Source organism: Falco naumanni, chromosome 2 (genome assembly GCF_017639655.2).
Source record: "Falco naumanni isolate bFalNau1 chromosome 2, bFalNau1.pat, whole genome shotgun sequence".
Lineage (NCBI taxonomy): Eukaryota > Metazoa > Chordata > Aves > Falconiformes > Falconidae > Falco > Falco naumanni.
In genome coordinates this window covers 53677360-53698740 of record NC_054055.1, presented here as the reverse complement: position 1 = coordinate 53698740, position 21381 = coordinate 53677360, and positions in this window count along the sequence as shown.

Here is a 21381-nt window from a genome sequence, read left to right as displayed (position 1 = left end):
CAGTGAAAGTTGTATCTGATTAATGTTTTGTGGGGCCTAAACCCCTCAGTACTTTTATAAGCTTCAGTTTTTTGTGGTCTCGATCCTTAGTTAAGTATATAATCCAGATATAGAGAACAAAATCTAAATATCTAAATCTTAAAATACTGAAATGTTTTCTTATATTATTTATTTTCTGTATTCTTTGATCTATTAAACTATTTATGTGCTGTAGTTCTCTGAATATTTGATAAATTTCTGGAACTTCAGAATTCCATCCCATGGCTATGGCATTACCTGTTCTATAAGATACATTTCACTATGTCTCTGCTTGGGTAGAAAAAAAGAAAAAAGATAATTTACTTTTATAGGCCAAGCAGAATTGTAACGTTACAGGTAATATTAATCACTGCTTAAATATTGTTATTGCTTTACAATTATATATGAAGTAAACTTGCCTCATCAAATTTTCCCATGTGAAATAGATAGATTTGAATAACTTGTCAGGATTTTGTGATTTTCTAGTACAAAAGATGTTATTCTATAATTTGCTTTGTTTTCTGGAACTTTCCATAAATTCTACCATAGGCACAGCTGGAAGTCATATCTGGACCAAAGCTTCTCTTTCTCATTTTGTTGTCTCAATTGGTCACTAGTCTATCTAGATATTCTTTATTTGTGTTTCCAGCACCAGGTCAAATTTGGTTAATTTAGAGGGGGAAAAAAAGAAGGAAGATTTTATCTCATGTCAGTTTTTCAGGAGCAGACCATAGCTTCATATATCTTTTGGAGTACCTCGCTACATCTACAAATGGACACACACATAGCCTTCCACTTGAGATCAGTAGTTTTCAGAAAAGCAGCTGTGCTTTTATGATCTTATGAGTTGTCACATAATGGATCACGCCTTCAGAAAACATATTTGTCTACCAGTGTATCAACCTACTGAACTGAACAAAGATGTTCAGCTGAATATTTTAAATAGATTTTACTTTTCTTCTTACATGGAAGGCTTGTAACAGCCATCTTCTCATGGGAGAACAGCAAGACACCTTTATGAGATTAAGAATTGCATGCAAAAAGATAAAGGACTTTAATCTGTTTGATATTACTGATTAATAATATTCTCTGATTTCCTCCAAAAATCCAATAGCCCTGTTTCTATTGAAATGATACAGAAATAAGTGGTATTTGAAAGTTCAAAATTTCTTACTCAATGTCTAGAAATAATTTATATTCTTTTGAAAAGATATCTGTTTCTGATGACATATTGATTATTTATCTTTAATAGAGAAAAAGATCAAACCTCTTTTTATTTAAATGATGGTATTTATATGAAGATGATTATTTTATTTTCAGCAGGATTACATTTTTCTCCCTTTCTTTGTATTAATAGATATTTATATCCATATACAAATAAATTTATTTAAACAAATTACAGAAAAATTAAAACATCCTTCAGACTGAGGTGATTAAGAATTTTTACTCCAATTCCAATTAATATTTCAATGGGAAGATAAGAACTTAAAGAAAAATTATTTGCTGGAACTTAGCCATTGTAACTAAAGATACAATAAACATTAAAAAGCAAGCTAAGAAAGAAAGACAGAAACAATGCTTCTTTAGAGCATTTTAATGTAATAGATGTAGTAGTAGATTGGACATGAATCAGGAGTCATTGCAAAACTATTAATCCCTCTGGAAGTATTCCCTCCTTAGTCTGTTTCATGGGAAGGAGATTTTTGGTAAGATTTCAAACCTTCCTAGGTGTCTGAGTTTATAGGCAGAAGATTTTATAGCAGTTTGTAGCTGCTTACCAAAATGTACTCGTAGGATAGTAATCTGTCCAATGAGAATAAAATTATTTTCCCTGTGTTGCATGACAGTCCTGTTTAAGCTGTGCAGAAAGTATCCTAAGCAATGGCAGTCAGGACAACTTTCCCTCCCGTATTCAGCCATTGCCTGCAGAATAACTGTAAGCATGTCTTCCACTGAGGAAGTAATTTTGGCGCCAGCGCACCTCTTCTGCAGAGCTATCGCTTTCCAGAGCTTCTTGGAAGGAGAAACAGAGAACATGGGAATTGAGTTTGCAGTAAAGCAATGTAAACAGTTTTGGTAGTGACAGAAAGTGTAAGGGTCCTATTAGACAAGCCAGTTAAATAAAAGGTCAGAAACTGATCCCTGTTTCTTAGTCAAGCAGTTTTATACCATGTTGCTTAGGGCAAGACCCATTTTTAGATTTTTCTGGGAATAAGTCACTTCATGTGTTCCAAAACAGGGTCAGAGAGAAAGCTAATAAGTAAGTAGTATGAACAATCAGTGTTTTGATGTTCAAGCTTTTTCCTTGGCCTTTTTCATGCAGTGTTTCAGGTATACTCATTAGTTTTAAAGGCATGTTGAAGGACAGCTCATACCTAAGGGACAATGGTGTCCATTTGCACCAGAACTTCATAACTATCAGCATTATTATTTTTTTTTTTAGATTTATTACCCTATGCGATAGGTACAGATAGTGCAGGTATTTATTACCAAACACAACACCAGGAAAAAAATGCCAAACAAAACATCAAAACAAAAAAGAAATGAAAGTGCATACTGGAACAGGACTCTTTACATGGTAGTCTTTCTGTGGGGAATGACTTTTCCAAGCTACCAGACAAAGGTATGTGGCACCTTAGGACCTTAGGATGAGTGTGGAAAGCATGGTGCAGAAGAAAGCTGCAAGGTTGTTTATAGGATGAAGCTTGAAGCTTTTCTTTTTTTTTTCCCCATTGTGTATTTAATTAGCCTTGTCCTCTTAGTATTATATTGATAACAAATAGCACACTCCACCTTCTTTATGCTTGTTCTTTTAAAGTTTTGTTGTATTATATGCCTGTCAGCATATGCACACACAAGTAGGGGCACACTTAGTTGTATGGAAAGTCTATTGTGAGCTGATTCCATATTAAACCACATAGGTAAAGCTTTTTTATGCCTATGTACTCTGGAAATGCAAATTTCATTTAAAACAGCTAAAAGCCTTATATTGATATTTCTATCTATTAATAATTAAATATCAAAATCTGTTTCTGTAAAAATTTCTAATATGGCAGAAAATTGGTATCTTCAAGGGTTGAGTATCAGACAGAAATGAATCTCCGTATAATGCTGTCTATCTCTATTGACTATTCCAAGTATTTAAATAGCAACATTAAGGTTCATGCCTAACTCCACAGTTACTGAGGGGTGTTAATGGTTCCTGAAGTAAACTGGGTAAGAAAAGGCTCATTAAAAATTAAGTGGCATAAGTGAAGACAGATATACTTAAAAGCTCTAACACCACATGATGAATTACAAACATCATTGAATGAGTCAGTGGGAAGCATTATCATTCAGACAACACTGAATTTTTTCACTACCACTGAAATAAAATAAAATAAATAAATATCTGGCCAGATAAATTGACAAAGGAGGGACTAATAAATAGATGACCCTGTATCAAAGAATAAATTTTTTGAGCCTGATTTGCTGATAACAAACTAGATGAGACAGCTCTGTGACCACACTAAGTTGGAAAGAATGTGAAGTTAAAGTCCACTGCCCATGTTAAATGTGATAATTGCATACAAGATACAAGTCCTTACATTTTATAAAGAATTTATAAAATCTAATAATTTATAAAGAATTACTAATGAGGTAAAAGACTGGCTAGAAGAAAACAATAGAAAAGAAAGTTCCTAGTCTAACATCATCAAGGAACAAGGACATGAGATACCAAACAGCTCCAAAACTAGCACTGTGCTGCAGTGGCATGGAAAAGCCGATCAACACTTGCCTAATTTTAACTTACCATATTTTCATTAGACACACAGTTAAATTAATATATCCAGTCTTTGCCAATAAAAAGTTTCAATACAGTTGATACAATGTATCATTCTACTTCTTCTCCAAAGTAGTATCGATAAATTAGGATATATATTCATCTTCACTGTTGGGATCAGTTTTACGATCAGCTATGAAGTGAATGAAAATATTTCCTCCATCAGCTGGCCTGATCAGCGTGTGGCAGGATTCATTGGTGTGCAGCAGCTGTATAACCCTTTTTACAATAGTGTCCCCTGATCAAATACTGAATTATTTTCCCTTAAATACATTTATTTTCTGTATGTTGTCACTAAGAGTTTAAGAAGTTGTAATTTTACTTTAATTAGTGTCATCTAACGAAATTATTTTTGGGGGATTAATAATCTTTCTAAATTCTCCTTAATCCTGAACTAATCCATATAATTAAAGTCTGCCCTAACTTGGTGGTGGTTAAATAATGTTTTGCTTTCTCCAGTTTTTAACATTCTGATCTAGTCCCCCCCTATTTTTTTTTTTCCAATGACAACTTTAAGTAGTTTAATTCTAACTAACCTGCACAAATGTGTCACAAACAGTAATGGAAGGTAATGAATGGTGAACAGAAGTGGTTCTCCCACTTACTACTTAAAAATCTAGTGTTTTCATTGATCTTTTGAGCTCCATCTGAGGTCTGTATTGGATGCTGGATTTAATACAGACTTTTTTCTTTCATGTGTCGTTAACACAATTTCATTATATTAACTTTTGTAAATAGAAATTTACATAAAAAGTTGTGATTTGGTTTTCCAATTAAATTGAAAATTATAGCAGATACTATTAGCAAGGAGTTAATTTTCTGACATTCTACAAAGAAGCATGGCCTCTATAGAAATTTATTAATGTAATTAAAATGGATGTCAGCCTGCAATCGACCAGGCCAACAGTTGGCATCCTGGAGCCTGAAGATCTGAACTCCTTTGTTGTTCAGTTTTGCTGTTACTGATTAGAGCCAGTTTCTGGAAAATGCAATGAAAAGTGAGGCAGAAACCGAGACTGAACACAGAAGCGAAACCTCTGATACATCTGAACATGCTGTTCATATGTTCTTTGCCAGGTTATGTGTTACTTTATTTGTAAATCACTTGAGTTTATTATAGATCATTATAGTTTATGTAAGAAGTACACCAGTCAAAATGAAGAAAAAACATTGTATAACCTTTAGATAAAGCATACTACTTAATCATCTTTAACGGAAACCCTTACAGCATGTTAAAGAAAAGAACAATGATTAAGTTTAAGAGAAGGATCAGCTTCCAGGTTAGACAGTTTACATTTAACATTTGAGCATCCCCTTGTTATTTGAACTGGTATTTCAAAGCTATTATTCAACCTCAAGATGGAAAAAAAGTGATGTTAAAATACTGATTACTTGACTTTACAATGTATTTGCAATTGTTCACTTTCTCCTGCTTTCCTTCTCCATTATTTACATGCATAGCTAAATGTATGGTCTTTCAAGCAGTGCTGTCATGCTTAAATCTGTCTGCTAAGCATCTATATGATGTACATACACACCTATTGTATACAAATAATACATAGCAACAAGAAATCTTTGGTAAACAGAGCAGTAAAAATAATGATAATTTGAAATAACAGGCAACATGGTAATAACCTCAGTACTGTGGATGACAAAGGCAGACTTCTAAGGACCTTTAATTTTTTGTTAATTGAGACTGGACTCAAGATTAAAAATCCACAACATTAATTGTAAGAGCTTAATGCTATACAGATAGAGGTCTTAATGCTGATTCCATTACTTGCCAGTTGCTCCAGTTCCTCAGTTTATGATTCAGCCAAATGATGAATCCCACTCTTTTTTGAAACTGAGCAATAGTAACAGTGAAAGCAAGTTCAATCTGCATCATACTCTTTTACTACACAGATGATTCTTTAATCACAGTAGCAGAACACCCTCACCATTTTTTTTTATCTCTAGTAACTTATAATGATCTGTTTTTCCTTCATCCCCTTCCCTGAGTATTCTGAATGCTTGCCAGGTGCTTGGTGCTGTAGATAAATGCACTTTTGGAACAACATGAATCATTTAATGTTTGCTTTAAAACAAATAAATTTATGGAAAGTAGTGGGATAGATCTTTGAATTAGGAAGCAAAAGACAATTTCAGTGAAGGTAATTAGTTAGCTTTTGTCATGACAGAATGCTAAAAGTTGCATTGAATTTAGATTCTTCTGCCTTAAAAAATTGTCTGAAAACCCTCATGTTATGCATATTGCTTTTTCATTGTTAATGTCTCCATGAGACCCTGTAAACTGATCAGAAGTCACAGATAAAGAATCTGAACTGTGTGATCTAAAAAGTTGTTCAAAGGCTAATTACTTCCTTCTTCATTCAGCAAAGTGATGGAAACCTTAAAAAGGATGATCTGCTTTACAGTGGTAGTATCTCTCTTTATAGACTTAAAAAAAGCTCTTTGATTACTAGCCTAAGCTCCTTCTACATTTCTTTGCTGAAGGTCCATTAGAACATGGACATAAATCAGCCCAGTATGTCAACTGTGCCACAACCAGGGACCACAAGACTTCAGTTCTTTCAAACAAAGCTCTATTCCATTTTGAAGCCAGCTGAAATCCTTGCAGATTGTTCCAAATCACGAAGAAGTCATTAATCAAGTTGTCAAAATCCTTCAATAAAATTTACTTTCTCTGAATGGATCTAGGAAAAAATGTTCCTGGTAATTTTATTCTTCCAGTCACTTCCACTAGCTCCTACAATTCTGACTGCTTTCTGAACTTCTGGTTTTCTCTTTCACTATTACCAGCATCAGGAATCTTCTCCATGTCCTTTGTGACAGTCTGGCAGGTTTGTATGTTAGGTTTTTGTTGTTTGCTCATGTCAAATTAAGCAACCCAAGGGTACCTTCAAAATGGATGTGTATCAGCTGGCACTGTTCACTGTCTAAATAACATGCAAGCTGGGGAAAACGTCCAAGGCTATGTGATTTTATCATTGTAGGGAGATGTGAATAAACCCACTTACTTCATCACACTTCATACTATTGACATGAAAGCAATACAGTGTTATGTTCAGAAGCTTTTCATTAACAGGAAGAAAGAAAGATGGCTGCTTTACATATATAATTGCATGCAGTTTTAATACAGATTTTCTCCTTAGTAGTATTCACAAAGATTGTTATAATTTGCACACCATCCTCTAGGGGAAAAAGTTCAGTCCATCCCTAGGTGGTATATTAGTGTTTGGCTAAAAATCTTAGTTTCTGTGACCAACAGGACTCAATGGAGTTAGTAGGGTTATATATTAACCTTATGGCTAACATCAAGTTTAACTTACTAACCCATTGAGACACAAACTTGAAGATGAATCTTATGTGAAATTGATGATCTATAGGAAGCGGTTTTACCTGTTCAGTCAAATCACTTGTTCATATGATTATCTTCACTTATGGGTAAGAAACTTAGTAGAAAAGGTTTGGAAGAGCCTATTTTCCTACTAAAGCACTAGTAAAGCACCCTCAGGAATTCCTATCCACACAGACCAGAGACTGAGTCAAAATGACAGGTCCTTGTGGAGAGTGGGATTCTGCTGCCCAGACCTGGGCAACAGATGTTGCCACAAGATTAAATGACATCTTATGTGTGTGATAGTCTTACCTGTCCTCCAGCACCTGCTTTAGAAGATGGTGATCTCCTGCAGACTCCATTCTGAGTACCTGCTCCAAGTGCACAGCAGGGAGCAGGGAGTGCAGAGACTCCTTGGGCTCCTGGTGCCAGGAGTAATGGGGTTTCCCTGGGGTGGCAGGGCAGGACCTGACATCCAGGGGCCATCCCACCACACCAACCAGAAGCAGGGCATCCAGGGGGCACAGAGGCAGCCTCAGCCCTGGGAACTGGGCACCTCCCTGGGGACAAGGATGGGCCAAGTTCAGGCTGGGACATGGGCCTCTGGGTGGGTCTGGGTCAGCAAGGCCCATGGCTGGGCAGGGTAGCAGTGTGGGGAGCTAGACACTGGCCCTGCTTCTGGGGCAGAGACTGATAGCCCCAGGGGGCTGAAATGGGGTTCTTGGCCTTGGGCAGGGTGGGGGGAGTCCAGAGAGGGCTAGGCAGGGACAGTAAGGCTTGGTGATACCCTCAGGGCCCTGTCAGAGGGGCGAGTTAGATCACCTAACATATCTCAGCTTGCACCTATCTGCTATCTGAGTTAAATTGAACTCTACATTCTGACATGACAGCTAGATATTTAAACTCGTATTTAGTTGGTGGCAATCTAATCACTACAGTCAAGGTACCAAAAGAATTATTCAGCAGACCAGATGCAACCATGTAGTCTGATATTAGATGCCTAGGTTTTCAGACCCCCGTTTACTATCTCTGTAGTTTAGACAGCTCTTTAAGAGCTAGATCTCTTACAGGCACCTACACTGTAAATAACAGAAGCTAGATGTCTGAATCTGCAGCTTAACTTCACCCTGAGCAGTCAGCTCTGTTGCCTGCTCAATGGTGTTCAGTTCCGTATGAGATGGTTGAGCGTAACTTGGATGGCTTCCACTGTTGTGCCACAAGACGTGGGTCCTTTACAGTTTCTTTGTCTCATTTCTCCATTTTGTAAAAGTGTTCTCAATACCCTAGGGCATTTTAAATGGCAATAGAGGTCTTTGTCTTGGCAATGGAATTAAGCCCTAAATGTGAAGTTCTCAATATCTGAAACACAATTAAGCATCTTCTTCATTCTAACTGTTGAGCATGTTCCAGCATTTCTTTCTTTAAGAAAATTAATCTTTCTTGTGCATTCATCCCATTTTTTCCCCATCTGCCTCTAGGCAACACTAGTCATGGTTTGCAGCTCTTGAAAACTCAGTGCAGTTTTGACCTTTTGGTATTAGAAAGAACCTGTTATAACTAGGACTATGTGGGCCTGTAATGAATGATACAGGTCTTAAGAGACCTGCAGTGATCTGTAATAGCAGCTGAAGGCCAGAAATATGGTTGACACTGCCTCAAATGCCACGAGGTGACTATATTTAGTCAAATAATACCAATGTCTAGTTTAAACTAGCTTTATAGTCTGTCTCTATCATTAATTGGAAAAGATATGCAATTCCAGATACTTTTTTTTGGAATCCTCATCTATATTGATACTTAACCTAAATAATAAGCATCATTTGAGTCCTATACTCAGAGAAAGACATAAGTAGCAGACTATCAGTCTTTTTGGAAAAAATAATGATCTGCACTAACTAGTAATATATATCTCATTTCTTTTTAATAGTGAGGACAGGAAAATATTTGACTAAGACAGTGAAATTATTTTTGTAAGAGTTTACCCACATAATATCCATATTGAAATATTATGTAATTGGAAACAATAATGATGTTCATGGCAACCGTAACAGTGAAGGAATATTTCTAAATGTTGTCTTTCAAGTAAGTGTCAGGAATGGTGGAAATAAGGAACACAATCTTCACTCTGAATTTCATCCAAGGGAACTGACCACATAGTACGGGATGATAGCTTCACAGTGATAAAAACTAGCAAACATCTTTCTGCCTTAATGAGAGATGCCATAGAAAAGAAAATAGTATTATGTAGTCAAGCGTGTCTAATATATAATCCATTTTTTTAAAGATAATCTCAAAATCTATTTCTTGGCCCATCTAAGAAAAATGGATAGGTACAGTTCATAGATTCTTGTGGTTTAACCTCAGCTGGTAACCATGAGCCACATAGCCGCTCATTCACTCCCCCCACCCCAGCAGGGGTAGGGAGGAGAATCAGAAAGGAATGTAAAACTTGAGGGTTGGGAGAAGAACAATTTAACAATTTAAACAGAATAAAAAGGAAATAATAACAACAACTACACTAACAATAATAATAACAGTTATAGTAGAAAGGTAGGGGAAAGGATAAAATCCGAAGGAAAGGGGAGAAAGGAAAACAAGTGATGCACCTTACAACTGCTCACTGCCTGCTGACTGAAGCCCAGCCAGTCCCCAAGCAACAGTCCCCCAGCCCCTTATAACCCTCCAAGTTTATATACCAAGCATGATGCCCCATGGTATGGAATACCTCTTTGGCTGGTTCAGGTCAACTGACCTGGCTTTGTCCCCTTCCAATATCCTGTGTCCCTCCAGCCATCTTGCTGGTAAGGCCCAAGAAACTGAAAAGTCCTTGACTTAGTAAAAACATTACCCAGCAACAACCAAAACCATCAGTGTCCTATAAACATTGTTCTCACGTCAGAGCCAAAACACAGCACTGTGCTAGCTACTAAGAAGAAAGTTCACTCCACTTGTACTTCACTTGTACATCTTAAGATATATTTCTGTCTTTTACTATGAGGATCAAAATTATTAAATCTTGGTTTCCAGAATAAGGACTCATGCTTACATAAGCAAATTCAGATTCACCAGAGCAATTACTTGAAATATCTGTTTCTCTGAACATTCCCACCCATTAAGTAATAGTGATAAAATGCTAATTCATTACATACTTTGGGAAAGCAAAGACAGAGCATCTTAAAATCAGTTGCAGTGAAAATGGATATTCATAACAATCTTTTAAGTTTTGTTTTTCAAGTATTTACCCAGCTGTATCTCTCAGTCACATTTTTTTTTCTACATTTTCCCAAGGATTTTCAGAATATAACTCAAGCCATTTTTAACTATTTTTAGTGCAATTCCTTTTCAATTATGAAGGACATATTTGGTATTTTACAAATTAGAGACTAACTAAAGCATTCATGGTGAATAATATTTCTGAAGTATTCATCCTCTTTAACAATACATCTTGTTTGAAAATTATGTAGAAAATTGCCAACAAAGGGAAATCTAAAAAAGGAGGAAACAAAAGCACGAATTTTCTTCTTCCTTTAAAGCTTTTTGTAGTATCAGCACCAAGTAAATACTTATTCTTGGCAATTCTTTCTTTAAAGATGAAAATTCTAAGTGCTGCTGTAAAAGAGGAAACAAGGAAAATAAACAGTAAATATATCTACATCACTGCATATGTGATATGGAAACCACTTTAAAGGAATTTAACATTCTAACCATCTACAGAATACTGAGTATATGCATGTAACAGGAGTTAACTGAAGAGTTCATTTTTAATAAATATTTGGGTATGCACAGCAGTAGAATTAAAATTCCCTGTAACAATTTATTATATGAATCAGAGAAGTTAAATAATACAAATGAAGTGATAGGTATCAATAATTTGGAAGTATGATAGGCACTTTTCCAAGACTAAATTAAAATCAGAATCAGTGTATGGGCTAGGTACTTTTCTTATGCTCTCATAGTATTTCGAAAACCAATACCATTTTGCAAACATATCCTTGAGAAGTGCACTATTCTTAACATAAGGGTTTCAGTTTTATATTCTCTTCTTTCATTATCTATAATGAAAGTAACCTTTTTATAGAGATCATCACTTTCCACTGTCTCTTTCCTCCAGTTTCAGCCCTTGAATTTTACTTATTTTTCCATATATAATATCTGGTATAATATCCGTTTAATAGTATCTTCTGATCATGTTCCAAGAATGAATGAAGCAGCAAGTCACAGTCATCAGATAATGAGGAAATTGGATAAAAATGAGTGACCATTTTAATAATACAGATTGAGATTTCTCTTTTTGATTCACAGTAGAATGCAACTTGATAAGCATTCTTTGGCAACTCACATTGTGCTGAACATATGACAAAATGAAAATATTACAAGTGATAATATTTTATAATAAGCTGTTGGGTATTTGGGAATTTGCAATGGTTATGAGAAGAAAAATTTGCAGGAAACTTTTGAATAATGTTACATCAAGAAATAAATTTTATTTTTAAAATTCTGACTTAAATTTCCTATATATTTATGTATACATACATGCACATAACTATACCAAAGTAAAGATTAGAACTGAACATCTTCTGCTTTTAGTTATTAAACGAGTGATTCAAAATCAGATAATATATAAGATAGAGAATTTATGTTAAGGAGCTGCCAAATCCCAGTGAAATTCAGAACCCAGGATTTTTCCTTCCTAGTCTAAACCAAATCCGGTGTGCTCTAATACCGAGGAGGATGTGGCTGCTGCTGGGTCCGTTTGCAGACCTGACAAGCAGCAAGGTGGAGCCCATCTAGCAGAGGCAGATACAGAGATGCACATGAACACACTCCGAGGTGTGCCGGGCCGACAGAGGTGCTCTGGGGCGGAGGATCCTGCGGCAGGATCTGGGGAGCTTTCCCTGAATCAGAAAAACCAATGACCCAGCACAGGCGGGGCCGAGAGCAAAGGCGCCCGACCCACCCCCCCCACGTACCACAGCGGCCCCAGGGAGCGCGAGCCCCCCGGGTCGCAGCGAGCAGGGCGGGAACAGGGCCGGCCCAACCCACAGGGAAGCCTGCTGCCTCCCTGGGGCCTGGCTAAGGGGTGTTACTGGAAGACTTCCTTGTCCTTGGCCCTCTCATTACTACCCATTACTAGTCTTCCAAGTGGGCAATGATGAAGACCAAACAACAAGAAGTCTGAGGGCAATCGAGAGAGACCTCAGGGCCCTGGGGTGACTGGTTGAGGGATCAGGAGCACAAGTACTGTTTTCTTCTGTCCTGCCAGTTGCAGGGAATGATGGGGTATGTAATCACAAGATGACACAGATCAATACCTGGTTCAGGGCCTGGTGTCAATGGCTAAATTTCAAATTATTTTGATCATGGGTCAGTTTACATGGCAGCAGGCCTGCTGGCAACAGATAGGGTTCACCTGTCTCAAAGGGGGAAAAGGATCCTAAGGCAGGGATTAGCAGGGCTCATCAAGGGAGCTTTAAACTAGATGTGGAGGTGGAAGGGAATAAACCCAAGCTCATTAGAGATGAGCCTTGGGGGCAGCATGCCAGGGTCGGAGGTGAGACTGGTAGCACAGCTGAATTGCATCTATGCCAATGTATACATGCAACATGGTGGGATAACTTGTGTGACTGGATTGTTGCAATGGATGGCTACAAACTCTTCAGGAGGGATAGACAAGGAAGGAGAGGTTGTGGGCTAGCTCTGTGTGCCAGGGTGTGTTTCAAATGCCTAGAGCCGAGTGATAGTGACAGTAGGGTTGCGTGTTTATGGGTAAGAATCAGGGAGAGGGCCAACAAGGCAGATATCCTGGTGGGAGTGTTATAGACTACCCAACCAGGATGAAGACACAGATGAAAAATTCTACAAGCAACTAGAAGTCTCAAGATCCCTAGCCTTTGTTCTCATGGGGGACTTCAACTTACCAGATATATGCTAGAAATACAACTAACCAGAGAGGAAACAATCTGGGAGGTTCCTGGAGGATGTGGAGGGCAACATCCTGGCACAGCTGGTCAGTGAGCCAACCAGGGGAGATGGCTGCTGGACTTCGTGTTTACAAACAGGAAAGGACTGGTGAGTGATGTTGTCAGAGGTCATCTTGGACATAGCAATGATAGAGTTTTCAATTCTTAAAGAAGTAAAGGAGGGGGGTCAGCAGAACCACTGCCTTTGACTTCTGGAGGGCTGACTTTGGCCTCTTCAAGAGCCTGGTTGACAGTGTCTCTTGAGAGATAGTTCTGCAGGGCCATGGAGTTCAGGAAGGCTGGACATTCTTAAAGAAGGTAATCTTAAATGTGCAGGCCATCCCCATGTGCTGACAGATGAGCTGGCAAGGGAGAAAACCAACCTGGCTGAACAGAGATCTTTGACTGGAAGACAGGAGAATAAAGGAGAGTGTACCACCTTTGAAAGAAGGGGCAGGCAACTCTGGAGGACTATAGGGAAGTCATGAGGTTATGCAGCGTGAAGATTAGAGATGTGAAAGCCCAGTTGGAACTCAGGCTGGTGAGTGCCACAAAAGACAACAAAAAAATCTTTTTACAAATACATTACAAACAAAAGGAGGGCCAAGCATGATCTTCATCCTTTGTTTGGATGCAGCAGGGAACATTGCCACAAATAATGAGGAAAAGGCTGATGTAATTAATGCTTTATTTGCCTCAGTCTTTAATAGTAAGACCAGCTTCCCCCTCAGTGCTCAGCCCTCTGAGCTGGAAGACAGGGATGAGTAGGAGCAGAATAAGACCCCAAAGTAAGTTTACAAGCACACCACAGTCACAGATCCCTTAAATATTAGCATGACATTATATAAGTGTGCTTAATGTCCATGCCTGTATCCCAGATCACTTACAGTCACTGTCTCAAGGGCTGGGTTTTTCCAGATGTGTCTCCTGCTTATTGGCTGGTCCAGCTTGACATTTGCTAACATATTACACACAGACAGAACAGCTGGCTCTAAACAATCAGTATCTCTACCTGCTAGTACCTAAGTCTCTCATCACACATGCACATAGAGTGAAGAGTGAGATCACACAAAAAAAACCAGTCTGGAATATGATTTAATAAGAAGATAGGATAGACTGCAGTGGTCAGGGGCAGGGCTCAATCAAGCAAACATGCTTGTTTACCAGCCATTTTTACTCCCTCTTCTCTCTGTTTTCCCATTCTTTTTCATCCCCCTTGAGCCTTCCCCTTTCTTAACTTTGCTATCTCCCAAATAAAAAATCTGCCAAAAATTACATTGTCTCAACTGGTCCCCATTTTCCTGTACCCGTATCCAGATTTGGCATTTCTGATACCATTAGTAAGGCAATTTCAGCTTTACATAGTATCACCAATGGGGTTCCCTGAGATTCTTCTCCCTGAAAGCCCCTCAGTGCTCCCTTTGAAACTTGGTCATACCTTGAATTCCTCCACCTGATCTGCCTGTGTGATTTGGCTGTCCCTCATGGAGCAATCTGTAGCTTCTATCAGCTTATTGCACTGTTATTTTTCATGTGCAGCCTTTTCTCATGTTAGGTTCAGCAGTTTCACATGGTCTGTTCTCTTAGCTAAACCTCAGCCCACAGTTTAGTCAGTTGCCTGCATATCCTTACAATTAGTACACAAAAATATTTAATTTTTAGAAGAGGGGAATATAAATAGTGACCCTGGCATCACACTGATGTGCTTTGATAACTTTTTTTCTTCATCTTCTGCTTCATGTAGTAAATGTCTTAATACTGCAAAGTATAGTCTTACACAAGTATTATATAGCAGTGAACTGCAGTTTCACCTTTCCTTTGATTAATGAGAAATCACCAGAATAAAATACAAATTGTTTTTTTGAGAATTGTAAAGATGTAACTCATTGCCAGAGATTCAAATTAAAACTGAGCTCATTTGCAATCCTATACTTTTAGATATATCAATGATGGGGGAAAAAAGAAAGTTTTCTTCCCCTGTGTTTGGGCAGTTTTTGTCTTATAGTTTTAGAAACAGGACAAAACTCTTGGTATGCACAATGAACCTCCCAGTCAAGTTTTCTTCTATTCTATTAGACCCTGAATTAAACTATTTTTGACTCAGACAAAAAATTCCTCTAAACTTAAGTTTGTCATTTTAAAGGACTCCTTTTTTCCAGCATGGTTAAATGCATTGCACATATTGCATGCCTTTGCTTCCTAAATTAACACTGGATAGGTAGTACCTCTTTATTTATATTTTGTACCTGGAATAGTGAGATTCACTGGCTTACTCAGCAGCTTCTTCCTAAAGACAAGAGAAACATTACTGCATTTTAGTAGCCAAACAGAAATATGATCTGAGAGTTTAGCACTTTACATATGGATATAATAAAGTGTGTTGGGTTTACGTGGAGGGTTTCAGGTGGGGGGTGGGGGTGGGCTGCAGGGGTCGCTACTGTGAGAAGACAGGAGCTGTCCCCATGTCAGACAGAGACAGTTCCAACTGGCTTCAAGAGGGACATATTGCTAGCCAAAGCTGAGACAATCAATGGCATTGGAAGCTCCTCTGTGATAACCTATTTAAGAAGGGAGAAAAAATGATGTGGAACAGCAGCTGGAAGAGAGGAGTGAGAATCTGTAAGACAAACAACTCTGCAGACACCAAGGTCAGCGAAGAACAAGGGGCAGGAGGTGCTCCAGGCACCAGAGCAGAGATTCCCCTGCAGCCCATGGAGAAGGCAATGACGAAACAGCTTGTGCCACTTGCAGCTCATGGAGGTTAATGGTGGAGGAGCAAATATCAACCTGCAGCCTGGAGAGGACCCCACACTGGAGCACATTCCTGTCAGGAACTGCAGCTTGTGGAGAGGAGTCCATGCAGGAGCAGTTTTTCTGGTGAGAACAGTGTCCTGTGCGAAACCCACACTGTAGTTTGTTCCTAAAGGACTGCAACCTGTTGAAAGCACCCACACTGGAGCACTTGAAGAACTACAACCCATGGGAACTATCCCCACTGGAGAAGTTCATGAAGGACTGTAACCTGCAGGAGGGGCCCCAAGCTGGAGCAGGGAAACAGCATGAGAAGGAAGGAGTGGCAGAGATAAAGTGTTACAAAGTGACCACAACTAAATCCTACCCTATTTTAAGCCAGCAATAAATCAGTGATCCCGGAGATGAATCTGTTTTGCTCATGCTCATTGCTAAGCAGTCTCTGTCCTTACTACAACCCCTGAGCTTTTTCATCTTATTTTCTCCCCATGCTGTTTAGGATGGGGAGTGAAAGAGTATCTTGGATGGGTTCTGAATGCCAGCCAGCCAAAGGTTAACCCACCGCAATGGCATTAATTTCATGTGGTAATATGTGTGTATTGCATACCATGTAATTATTTTCTCCAGCATTATGTATTAAGTTGATTTTAGTTGTGAGCTCCATGAGATAGCCATATTGTAAATATACACAGTGCTTATGCTGTTCAGATGTAATATCATAATAATGATATGAATTACTTTGAGGATTCAAATAATTAATTATTTAGTTTTACAATTTATAGACAATTGAAACATCTAGTACTTTAAACTTTCTGATAGTGTTCTAAAAATATTAATACTCGTCTATTTCTTTCTTTACATACATTCAGTCTTGTCTTTCACGATGACTCAAAGGCAAATTTCAAATTACTAATGAGACATATTGAATTATTGTTGTATTACAGAAAAATGAAAAGCCATAACACAACCATCACTCTTATTAAACACAGTAAACTGAAAATGTTATTTTCTTACAGAAAGATAGAGGTGTTTCAGGCTGTAGTTTCAGAGGAAAAAAGTGATTTTATTAACTAATTATATATTATAATGTCCTGGATGTTGTATAAAACATGTGAACAATAAACATGTAATTAACTGTAAGCAAAAGTTTTCATGTGTACATAGTTTTTGTTATTGAGTGCATGATAAATTTTCAGACAGTGAGGTAAGTGGTAATTTTGAGTTGATTGTATTAATTAAAATGAATAAAATTATTACTATTTCAAATAAGATTATGGACTTAAAATGTTCATGCAAGGAAAAATTATCTGTCCAAATTAATCTTTAATAAGATGATTAGAAAATGCAAAACACAGAGCTGAACATAATAATTTTTTTGGTTCTGTCTTTATGTTTTGGTTTGGTTTACACTTTCAATTTAAGAGACTTCTAAGTATGCATAATTTAAATATGCCTGCATATCATATAGTATATTTACTTAGTATGCACCATTTATTTTTCAATATATTTTTCTTCTGGCTGGTTACACGAACTTCTTAGATGATTCATGCAATCTGATTTTGAATAGTCTTTCTGAGGTTAATCCTGAGAAAGACTGGATGATTCTAGCCTTATCCAACCAATGCATATAGGTAAATTTGGGATATTCCTTAAACCATTTTGAAGGATTGTTTCCTCAATAGTACTTTGACAAATCAAAACTTTACATATTTGTAAATTAATTGAACTGAAATAAACAGGTTTCTCCCTCTTGCCATAAACAGATTTAGATAGGGTTCCAAACACCTACTTATGAGTCAGGTGAATTTATTAAAATAAGTAATTTGCAAAAATGTAAACTGTTACAGTAAATGCCTCCTCTAAAGTTGAAAAGTCTGTGTAGAACATGGAGTTGCTTGCCATTACAGCACTAGAGCATAGGCAGGTTTCTCTGTACAGTCTCAAGAGTTCTGCTATGGATCTTTGTTCTTCATTATACTTCCTTTTTCATCATGTGATGAGTTACAGCTAGTTGCAAAGATCTGTTTAGCTTTCCTGAATATAAAAAGGTACTCAAATGCAATGCAGGGCTGTCTCATTATGCATTTCAAACTGGAAGCAATTACTTTGATCAACAAATCCCCAAAGCTCTGTGTCTGATTTTGGCCATCAATGCATCACAACAGCATAAAGAAAATTTTATATGGCCTTTTTAACCTAGTTCTGAAAACTGTACGAGAAATCTGGATTTTACCATATCATTTTGTCACCAGGAATGTTTAATCTTTAATTATGTACTTCAAATGTAAAACAGCTTGCTTCAAAGATTCCTTGGGCATGTGTCTAAAAAGAAGTTTGACAGATGTTTCTGAAAAAGTACCTGATCAAACTGTAAAATAATAAAAAATAATGCTTTGAATTTACATTGTGCTTTGCATGTGAGTCACAGTGCATGGATATTACCTAACTGTCCTCACATAGCTTTCTGTCAAACATTAGTGTTCTCTTATCACATAATATATCTAAGGTTATATATATATATATATATATATATATGTATATATGTGTATATGTGTATATGTGTATATATATGTATATGTGTATATATATATGTATATATATGTATGTATATATATGTGTATATATATGTATGTATATATATGTGTATATATGTTTATTACAGATGCATATACAGAAATATTTACCTTCTAGTCTTTGGCTTTTCTTTTTAGAAAAAAGAAAACATAAAACCACACACACACATTCATATTTAACACATTTTCCTGAATAAGAATCGTTTTGAAAATAGTTAAGGTTTGTATATACCTCCAAAAATTGTGAATTTCCCCATGAATGAGTAGGCATTTAAATGAGGATACAAAAGACTGAGTACATAGTATGTGCAAATGGACTTTTATGGATGTAGGCTAAAAGCTTCCTCTCTCTCTCATAATAAAATGTGTGCTTTCTCTATCCAGCTGAAATAAAATCCACAGGAAGAAGTATTTAAGCTAACAGAGCAACGAAGCTGGTGAATGGTCTAGAGAACAAGTCTTGGGAGGAGTGGCTAAGGGAACTGGCATTGTTTAGCCTGGAGAAAAGGAGGCTGAGGGGAGACCTTATTTATACATATACATATATACATATACACACACACACACACACATATGTATATGTGTGTGTGTGTATGTATATGTAGCTGCTCCCTACAACTACCTGAAAGGAGGTTGTGGCGAGGTGGCTGTCACTCTTTTCTCCCAAGTAATAAGTGAAAAGACAAGAGGAAATTACCTTAAGCTATGCCAGGAGAGGTTTAGATTGGATAGTAGAAAAAACTCCTTCACTGAAAGATTTGTCAAGCATTAGAACAGGCTGCCCAAGGAAGTGGTTGAGTCACCACCCCTGGAGGTATTTAGGAGACATGTGGATGTGGTGCTTAGGGACACGGTTTAGTAGTAGACTTGGTGGTTTAAGGTTTATGATTGGACTTGATGATCTTAAAGGTCTTTTCCGACCTAAATGATTCTATGATTCTAATCTAAGTCTTTGTGGTAGCTCTAGTAAAATGACATTATGTTGACATACTTGAAAGTGCGGTAAGCTCTGACTGGGGCAAGAACTCTAGAGAAAGTAACCAGAACAGCACCTCTGAGGTAGTGGGAAGTTTACACTTTTCAAAAATCTCTTTTGATTTTGGGTCTAACCCTAACTTTTCTGTTTGAGCTGTAGCTAGTTTGGTTGTTTTGCTGACAGACAGAAAGAGACTTTTTACTGAGGCCTGTAGTGACAAAACAAAGGACAATGGTTTTAAACTGGAAGATGGTAGGTTCAGACTGGACTTAAGGAAAAAAAAATTACAGTGAGGGTGGTGAGACCCTTGAACAAGTTGCCCAGAGAAGTTGTTCATGCCCCATCATTGGAAGTGTTCACGGTCAGGTTGGAAGGGGCTTTGAACAACCTGATCTAGTGAAAGATGTTCCTGCCTATGGTGGGTGGATTGGACTAGGTGATCTTTAAAAGCCCCTTCCAACACAAGCCATTCTGTGATTCAGTGAGTCTATTTCTATCTAATAAATATTTTACTTCTACAATATCATATTGGTCTCTCTCCTTGCGTGAGCTACTACATAAAACATAACAAAGCCAGTATATGACTATATAAATATTTATAGAAATAGGGGTATGTAAGTAAGCTTTTTTCCTTAGGTGGTCCCTGTGGCACACAGCACTAGTACCCAATTTGAGCAGATGTGATGTTAATATACATATACACTGTCTATCCTTGTTAGCTCCAGGCATTTACAATAACACTCATCAAGATTTAGTAGCATCTGTTTCCTGTTCTTAAGATATGCATTACAAGACACTAATTTGGTTAGTCAGTTCTTAATTAAATCTACTTGAATTTCTTTCTGAAACTTACAGAATTAAGACATGATTGTTGAAGGGACATTTTGTTATTCTTTTATCCAATGAAACCTGAAAGTTACATAAATAATTTCTGACCTACTGCACATATTTGTTTGTGCAGTGTGCATCTTTCAGTATCAACATGATTTTTTAAAAAACAGAATTGCTGCTACCATTCATGGGTCATTTTCAAAACATTTGATATATCTATCTGTAATAATGTCAAATGTTTCTGTTGTACTCACCTCCCAAAATGAAGAATTTCTATTGTAAGGAAGAAAGGAGCTTCACAGGATCTCTGAGCAAATATCAGCTGCATAGCATTTCTAAGTAAGTGAACAAAATCCAAACCAGTATCATATCCTGTGGAATCTCTGCACTCCTCACTGTAACAGGACAAACATATTTAGAGGGGGTGGAAACGAGAAAGAAAAAAATGAAATAAATTTAAAAAGCTGGGGCTTTCCTCACTGTTTAAGGATGGGAAAAGATAGCACCAACCTAGTTTTGCCATATGCTGCTGTTAGAGACTGATTCAAGTTTCTTTTTTATTTCTTTTACCTACTTTGTGTTCTCTTCACAAGGATTCAGTATTACAAGTTATTGGTTTTCAGCTGAAATTTCAGGATAGCCAGAAATCTTGAGGTTCAGGTGATTTAGTCTGGTGCAGATGTTTAGTCTGGTGCATAAACACAGATTTTAGAAGTGAACTTTGCAAATTTATGATGTGGAATCTTACCTCTTGAAAATTTTAGATAGTGAAAATGTTAATACTTGGCCATTTCTTAATAAATAGCAACATAAAGCACTTATTTCTGTTTAATAATATTATTAGACTGAAAGAAGGTGTCAGCCCAATATGTGCAATATAATCAAGAGATTCTGAACATTAATAGTGTTTGATTTCACTGAATATTTTTTGGGGGGGAAAAATAAAAAAGAATAATTATAGTATGCCCCATCCAATTTATTCAGAGAAGAAAAGAGGTATTAATATTTATTTTAATTTCATACTCACATGGTTTTGTTTCCTTAAAAAGATAAAAAAGAAACAACCCCCCCCCCCCCCCCTGTTTTGTAGGTCTTAGTATGTTACATGT